At 41.3% G+C, this 8,208-nt stretch overlaps 1 pseudogene; it reads right to left on the bottom strand.

The window, feature by feature from the left end:
* Window positions 1-3,862: 3,862 nt before the first annotated feature.
* On the bottom strand, window positions 3,863-4,874 carry LOC109452866 (L-lactate dehydrogenase A chain; annotated as a pseudogene).
* Between the last annotated feature and the right edge of the window lie 3,334 nt (window positions 4,875-8,208).

Raw genomic sequence — 8,208 nt, 5'->3', positions numbered from 1 at the left:
CATGCCTAAAGGGAAAATCTGTATCCTGATAAAAGCTGAGACTAAACTGAAATAGTGGGGATCTTTCCTGTGAGAAAGAGACACATATTAAGCTTCTGTGATTAAATTTATATAAAAATGAAAGACCCCAAAAGTTTATCATTTATTGCAACTTAAGGAAATCAGGTTGTGTTGAACTAAACTCTGTAAATTTCACCATTGTGCATATTTTGAGGGACAGTACAGTCTTCCCCAGAGATAAGGTCTTTTTGCTCAAATTTGAACATATTAATTTTATTATGTTTTATATGTCATTGTTTTGCTCCCAAACAGGAACTTCCTACATGGGGCTGAAAGAAACAGAAAACTCAGCCCTGATGATACAGACTTTGGAATATCCATATAGAACAAATACTTGAAGCCATGATAATAACTGAAATCTTGGATTAGAGAGTAAAAGAGGAGAAAAGCAGATGGTCAAGGACGAAGTCTTAGGAACTGCCAAATTTACTTGCATGAGAACAAGAAACAGAAGCTCTTTTAGAAGAGAGAGTAATTAAAGATGTAGAGAACAAGAAAGCATTGAAAGGAGGATATCAAATAAGGAGGAATTGGCCAATTGAGTTCATTGTTTGAAGTAGGAAGAAAAACGGGGGCTGAGAAAAAAATAATTTCTGGATTTACCTACTAGGAATTCGCTAGTGATGTTCAAAGAAGCAATTTTAATAAAGTGCTGGCAGGAAACGGCTGATTACGAGAAGCTGAGGAAGGTGAAGCTGCTCTGGTTCCAGGAAGCAATGAGACAGCGCTGGGCATAGATCCATGGATTCTATTCCAAGATCCTGCCTTGTTCATCTACTGAGCTGCAGGTACTGAGGCCATTCACTCAGATTTATTCAGTCCAGATTTTCTACCGAGCCAGTCTCCACCAGGGAAAGGAGTACATTGGTATTTCCTGGGGAGAGTTTTGACATTAGTGTGGGGCCATAAAGCCATGTATCTGGGTCTCAGCAGTGTGCTTGCACCGAGCTATGGCCTCCCTGAGCTCCCACCTTTTTTGGCTTTCACTCTGTTACTAGAATTGAGCTTGCTTCCCCTCCTCCCCCCCACTGGTCTTTAACCCTACCCTGAATCCCAGCATCTGGAAAACTGGCATTCAGACTGACCTTTGCAGCACCTCTGTCAAGGGTCTGGATTCTGTTCCCAAGCCCTGGTGGGATTCATGGTTCAAAAGAGTGGCCACCTAGAAGGAAGATACTGCCACCCACCTGACTTCTATTTTTATCATCATTTCCTAGAATTTCTAGAACTGGTCCTACTTTGAGATTAATCATCATTTCTGTTACATACAACACATTAGCATAAAAAAAATCCTTCCCTCCCCCACCCACACCTTCCTGACTAATATGATCTGTCACCAGTAGTCCGACCACTCTGATGCACTTCAATCCCTTGGCTTGTGTTCTAGATCGTCATCTGTGTTTCTGAAGCTTTTCTTTTTTGGAGATTGTTTGGATACTGTTTTCTGGCTTACAAATCCACCCTCAGTTCCATGGCACATAAAACGTGCACAATAGAACCATGTACATACACACAACCTCTGATGATAGGTGATCCTTTCATCCCTGTGTTTCCATAGCTTGGGACAGCCTTGGGTCTACCAAACCTCCATCATCTGGGCTAAACCCCAACCATAATCTCCCAACGCCCCAAGTTGGGAAGAGGGAACCAGATACAGCCTTCGGTTACAAGTAGAAACCTACTGTCCAGAGGAAGGAAATCTCACTGTGATGAGTACTGCAGAAAGACATAATGAGCACTGAATTTAATTTTGAGTGCATTTTAACCTTGGTGTTCATTCTCATAAAGTTCTAGTAATAATTACCAAACCAGAAATCTGAAAAACCCAATGTCTTAATTAGAAAAAAAAATTACAAATACTTATTCTATTATAAGATTATTTTCTAACTGAAGTCTGGTTGAAAGGGGCTATGGAAAACCACACTTGAGATCAACTGATCTTTAATGTTCCTTCTAGGTCTTAGTGTGAGAGCTCAAAAACATTAAATTTTCCCTCAACCTCCCTCAGGTCCTAATCACTTTTCACATTTTTTTTTTTTTATCTCTCATGTATATTTATTAAAGAAAAAATATAAACCATCCATCTTCCAAATTCAGGAGATCTGCATCTAATATCTAGTGTGGCTTCTCCATGACACACTGCGTCAACTTGACAGCTATTTATTAAATTCATTCAGATCTCACTTCTGAGAGTCAGGCAAGTCTTTCCTCAAATCATGTCTCTGTCATTTACTAACTGTGTGACTTTGGGCACGTTATTAAACCTCTCTGAATCTCAACTTTTTCGTTTGTAAAATAAGCACACCAATGCCTACCTACCTTCATTCATCCAACCAGGAGTTCCCTTTGTGGAATGGCTGAAGGGACTAACACATATTGCTGGAGTAAGGGAAACAGGTATGGAGTATACTTACTTTCTGGTCTCTTCAATAAGTAGAAGGATCAACAGCTGGAAATCACAGGAAGACTGACTTGGTTTGCTTTTTTTAGTACCAATACGTTGTTTTTCCCTTGGGGGACCACCCATCATGTATTCCTAGTACTGTAGTTAGAATGAGGCTGACCCCACGCCCCAAATTCAGGAGAAGGCAAGTGACCCAGGGCTGCCCAGTGAGAAGGCTGTGTTCCCTTGGGGACAAGGAGCGTCAGCCGAGAGCTTGATAGAACTATTGAAGAAGAGAAGCTCACTTTCCACTGATCTTATGAAGCTAAAGTGAGGAAAGAGGCTCTGAGAAAAAGTCAAAAGAGAGAAGAAGCACAGAACTGAAAGATTTCTGAGAACTTTATTTGAACATCTCCAGCCAGTCATTCCTCATGTGGGGTGGGGTGTAGTGGGGAGGGGGGTGGCGTGGCTTTGTAATTTGTCAGCTTGGCTAGTTGCAGTACATCTCCCAGAATCCCCTTTGCTATACATTTCTGGATAGAATGGAACACAAAACACATTCTGCATGGGATTGGAAAGGTAGAAGTGAAGGCAGCCATACTGCATACTGTTTTTACCACAGCAGCACATGTAAAATGTCAGTTATCTACACACTTGCCTTTGTTTTTGTGGGGCAGCAGCCAGGTTTACATCTGCTCCATCTTCCCTCAGATTCTCTTACAGCATCACCGACTCCTGGAGCACATGCATATTTAGCTCCATAGCAGAGTACCAGCTCCTCTTTACGGGACCCTCCCACAGGAATCCAACATGGCCTGGAGATGGTAAAAGACTGACGTGGGTTCCAGTCCATCTCCATAGGTTTCAGCTCATGCTCACAGTGTCAGCTTGTCCTTGCTCTTTCCCACTTTATAGCCAGCTTCTCTACCTGACAGATATCCCTGAGGTCTGCAAGCTCTAGCATCAGAAACTAAAACAGCAGCCTGACAGAAACTGGCTAGCCAGCCTTTACAATTGCATAGATCAAATTCTTGTAATAAATCCCTTAGTGTACGTTTGTGTGTGGGCACACTTTTTTTGTTCACTGTGCAAAGTTTATTGGGTGTTTTAATTGGTATGACACTTGGATAGTTGGCTGCATTATTTATATGAGACTTTCCTTTTTACATTATATGACAATGTACACCACTCTGATACATATAGTACACAAAACAAAACTCTTTATGATAATTATACACAAGACACACAATGTTGGATTTATACATTGGATCTCAGGATATGATTGATCTGAGGAAAAAAAGTTGGAATAAGCATATGAGTAAAGGAACCAGAAGTTATACAACACACAGTAAACACACATCTAGTTTGAAAGGCAACCGTAGCATGTGCAACACCGGCAGTGGTGCCTTTAAGGTGAAACTATTTCACACTAACCAGTTTAGGACTACACAATGTAAGGCACATCCAGCATCTAGATATAGCATTCTTCTTCAAACAGGCCTCTTCCTCAGGTGTCAGAGTCACCTTCACAACATCTGAGATTTTATTCTGTCCCAAGACACAAGGAACACTAAGGAAGATTTCATTTTTTATGTCAGAAAGACCCTTAATCATGGTGGAAATTGGATGCACCCATCTTAGATTCTTCCTTATACTTTCTGCCAAATGTACCACAGATAGTCCAATGGCCCAAGATGGATAGCCTTTCCATTTGATCACCTCATAAGCACTGTCTACCATCTGTTTGTGAACCTCTTTCCACTGTTCCTTATCTGCATCAGTGCCTAAATCAGGGTACAGAGTCTTCAGGGAGATAAAAGCAACATTCACTCCACTCCATACAAGCACACCAGTCTCCATGCTGCCCAAGGACACACTCATGATAGTGTAATGAGTGAACTCGCAGCCTTTCCCCCATTAGGTAACAGAACCAGGCTGAATCCAGATTGCAACCACTTCCAATGACATGGTTTTTGGGAAAGGCACTCATCTTCCAAGCCACATAGGTCAAGATAGCCACTGGATTGGAAACAGTGAGCAATTTACAGTTAGGGGGTATATTTTTTACGTTAGGAATGATGAATTTAAAGATATTTGCATTTTGCTGGAGCAAATTAAGATGGCTTTCTCCCTCTTGTTGACATGTCCCAGCTGTGATAATAACCAGCTTGCAGTATGCAGCCACATTGCAGTCTTTGCCAGGGGAAATTTGTGGGGGTCTAAGGAAAAGATGCAGGAGATCCAGCATCTCTCTCTTTAATTTGTCTTCCGTGACATCAGCAAGAGTAAGTTCATCTGCCTAGTCCTTCATTAAGATACTGATGGTACAGACCATGCCAACAGCACCAACCCCAACGACTTCAGTCTTATTCTGGGGGCTTTGTTATTTCTTAAGAAGATTCAGATTCAGCTGATCCTTGGGAGTTGCCATACTGAATTTAGGAAGACGTCATCTTTTATTCCATAGGGAGCCTTAATCATGGTGGAAATTGGACCAAAGGAATTGGGAGTGCACAGCAGGTGGGCAGGCGGGTGTCGGTGGCATACGGCATTTGATTGAGATTTGGTAGCAACACCGCAGGTACCACGCTTTCGATTAATTGAACTCTTCTCTGTTTGAACATGGACTAATATGCAGTACTATCCCTGGAATGTTCCATTATGTAAATCAATGCACTTTCTTTCATGTTTAAGTCAGTGTGAATTTGACTTCCATCACTTGCCACTAAAAAGGACTAAAATGCAAGGTTATATTTTGACAAAACAACTTGATATCCTGAGGGCAGAATCTGTGCTTACCTCATCTTAAATCCCCAGCATTCAGCAAACTGCCAGGTACATAACAGGCACTTGACAAATACGTGTTGAGTGAACTGACAACAAATGGCTACAGAATAAAAATGCTCGCCTGGGAACCTAGAGTTAAAGCCTCACACAATGTGAATCATGCGGAAGATGAAAAGCCGGCTGAGAGGGAACTCCAGGCCTCTGGATAAAGCTATGAAGATCCAGGGTCTGAGGAGCAGCTGAGCCTCCATCTGGCAGCCGGGGGGATGGGCAGGGGGGGCAGCACATGTGAGACATCTCATGTTCATTACCAACACAACAGGTGTTCCGGGGTCAGCCAGCCCTCGCACGGAAGTGAGCTTCCTGTCACTCCTGACCAGGATTCACTCCATGTGCATAACAGAAGTGGCGCAGGAAGGTATTTTTTTTTAAATAGAAAATTTGAAAGCATATCAGGTTCCTAGAAAAGGAAGCTTCTAAGAAAGGTGATTTCACAGTAAGGAACCCCATGAATCATCTAGAGAATTTATCATTTATATATCTGAGATAAAACATAAATGCTAACCACACTTTATGCCTGCCTAGAACACTTTAACAGACCCTAAGGAGGTAAATGGTTCAGGGAACCACAAAGACAGACATTTCTCAGAAGATATTTTCTGAATGGTTTGACTGATATTTAGCACAAGTGAATCAGGCAATGAACCACTTTATTTCCAAGTACAAATTTTCACAGGGAAAAACACTTGATATATACATATTAATTGAATCAAAATGTTGGAAGGATATGGTAGGCTCACAATGGCCCCCAAATATACGTAGGTCCTAGTCCTGGAACCTGTGAATATTACTGCATTTGGAGGGGGAAAAAAGTGTCTTTTTAGAGGTGACTTAGTTAAGGATCTTGAGACGGGGAGAGTTTCCTGGTTTGTCTGGGTGGATCCTGAACGCAATCACAAATGTCCTTCTAAGAGGCAAGCAGAAGGAGATTTGACTGCAGAGGAGAAGGTGATACGAAGAAGCAGAGAGATTTGAAGATCCTGGTTTAAAGATGGAGCAAAGGGGCATGAGCCAAGGAACGCAGCAAAGTGCAAGATGGAAAAGATAAGGGATTCCCCTTAGAGCTTCCATGGAAAGCATCTTGGTTTCAGCCTCATAAAACCCATTTTGGACTTCTGACTTCCAGAACTGTAAAAGGATAAATGTGTGTTGTTTTAAGCCACCAGGTTTGTGGCATTCCTGGTCTTAGTCTCCACATAGGCATCTTGAATACAACTTTTTCTCAGCTAGGGGGAGCCCACGCTATATATATATATCAATAAGTTGCAACAGATGCAAAAATCCAATTTGGGTTTCTTGTCTGACCATCTGAGTGGATTAGGAAAATGGACTAGCAAGTCAGATGTCCTGGATTCAAATCCCAGCTGTTTCTCCTTTTTCTTCATGGCACCTTGGGCAAATTATTTCAGCTCTCTGTTCTTCAGATACCCTATCGTAAAGTGGGAATACTAATAGTGACCGATTTACCTAACAGAAACTTGTAGGAACCAATTGAACAGACATTTCACAAGATAGCATATCCAAATGGCAAAAAAGGAAAGTAAAGAAAAAATGTTCTACCTCATTAACCGTTAGTTCAGTCCACGATGAAATACCACTGTATACCCAGCAGAATGGCTAAAATGAAGAGGACTAACAATATTGAGTCTTGATGAAGTAGAACAGCTGGCTTTCTCAGACACTGCAAGGGAGTGCAGTCCTGCCCTCAGATCCCGCCAGAAGAGGTCCTCTGTGACCTTGGCCCTGGTCCACCCATAGAGTAAGGGGTCCACGTAGCATACTGATGTGAAATTGGCAGTGAACAGAATCGATTTCTAGGATTTTTTTCTATAGAAATACTCATATATGTGCACCATGATATATAAAAAGAAAGTTCATGCAATAATTGTTCGGAAGAGTGAAAAATTAGAATCCGTTGAAATGTTTATTATTAAGGGAAAAAAATTATGATACTGCCATACTATGGAGTGATAGGCAGCTGTTAAAAAAGCATGAAGGGCCTCTGAAAAATATCCAAGTCATTCATGGGGAAAATTGCAGAACAACATATTTCCATTTATATAAAATTTTTAAATTAAAAAAAAAACTGTATAAAATGCATAGAAACTCATCTGGAAAGATCCATGCCAAAAGATTAACAGTGATTACCTCAGAGAGGAAGAATTATAGAAAAATGAGAAGGGGGAGGAGGCAAGGAGAGAAGGAGTGACATTTTACTTTTTCCTATTTATATTTCTGATTTGCTTGAATCTTTCACAATGAGCTTGTATTACTTGATAACTTTTGAGAACTTCAAGATATTGGCTTACTTGAGAATCAGAGTTGGAGTCAGCTCCATTGTTCACCTTGGGCAGTTACTCCATCTTTCTGTGTATTAGTTTCCTCAACTGTAAAATAATAACCATTGCTATTTCAGGGCATGGGAGCCAGAGATGATCTATGTAAAACTTTTAGTCTACTGCCTGGTACTAATAGACTTGATTTATTTGGGTTAACTATGCAGGTTTGTGTAGGTTATTATGTTCTAATAAAGCATGATAAAATCCATGGTTCAAAATAATGATCATTTATTATCACTCACACAAATACAGGTTTGCCAGGACCAGCTGATACAAACTGAGCTTGGCTGGGCTGCTATGCTAAGCCAGGCTGTGCTCCACACACCCCTGGTCCTCCTTGGATGGATGGGATAATCAGGACATGTTCTTCTCCTGGTGATGGCAGAAGCACAGGCAGCACAAACACGGAAAATATATGAATGCCTTAGGCTCAGAACTGACATACTACCATTTCTACTTCATTCTATTGGCCAAGCAAGTCACATGACTAAGCCCCCCCAAAAGGGATGTAAAAATATACTTCACTAAGGGTGACCAATAATCCCAGGTTGCTTGAGACTAAGGAGCTTTTCGGGATTC

Source organism: Rhinolophus sinicus, linkage group LG02 (genome assembly GCF_036562045.2).
Source record: "Rhinolophus sinicus isolate RSC01 linkage group LG02, ASM3656204v1, whole genome shotgun sequence".
In the NCBI taxonomy this organism is placed as follows: domain Eukaryota; kingdom Metazoa; phylum Chordata; class Mammalia; order Chiroptera; family Rhinolophidae; genus Rhinolophus; species Rhinolophus sinicus.
This window is presented reverse-complemented; position numbering and strand designations above follow the sequence as displayed.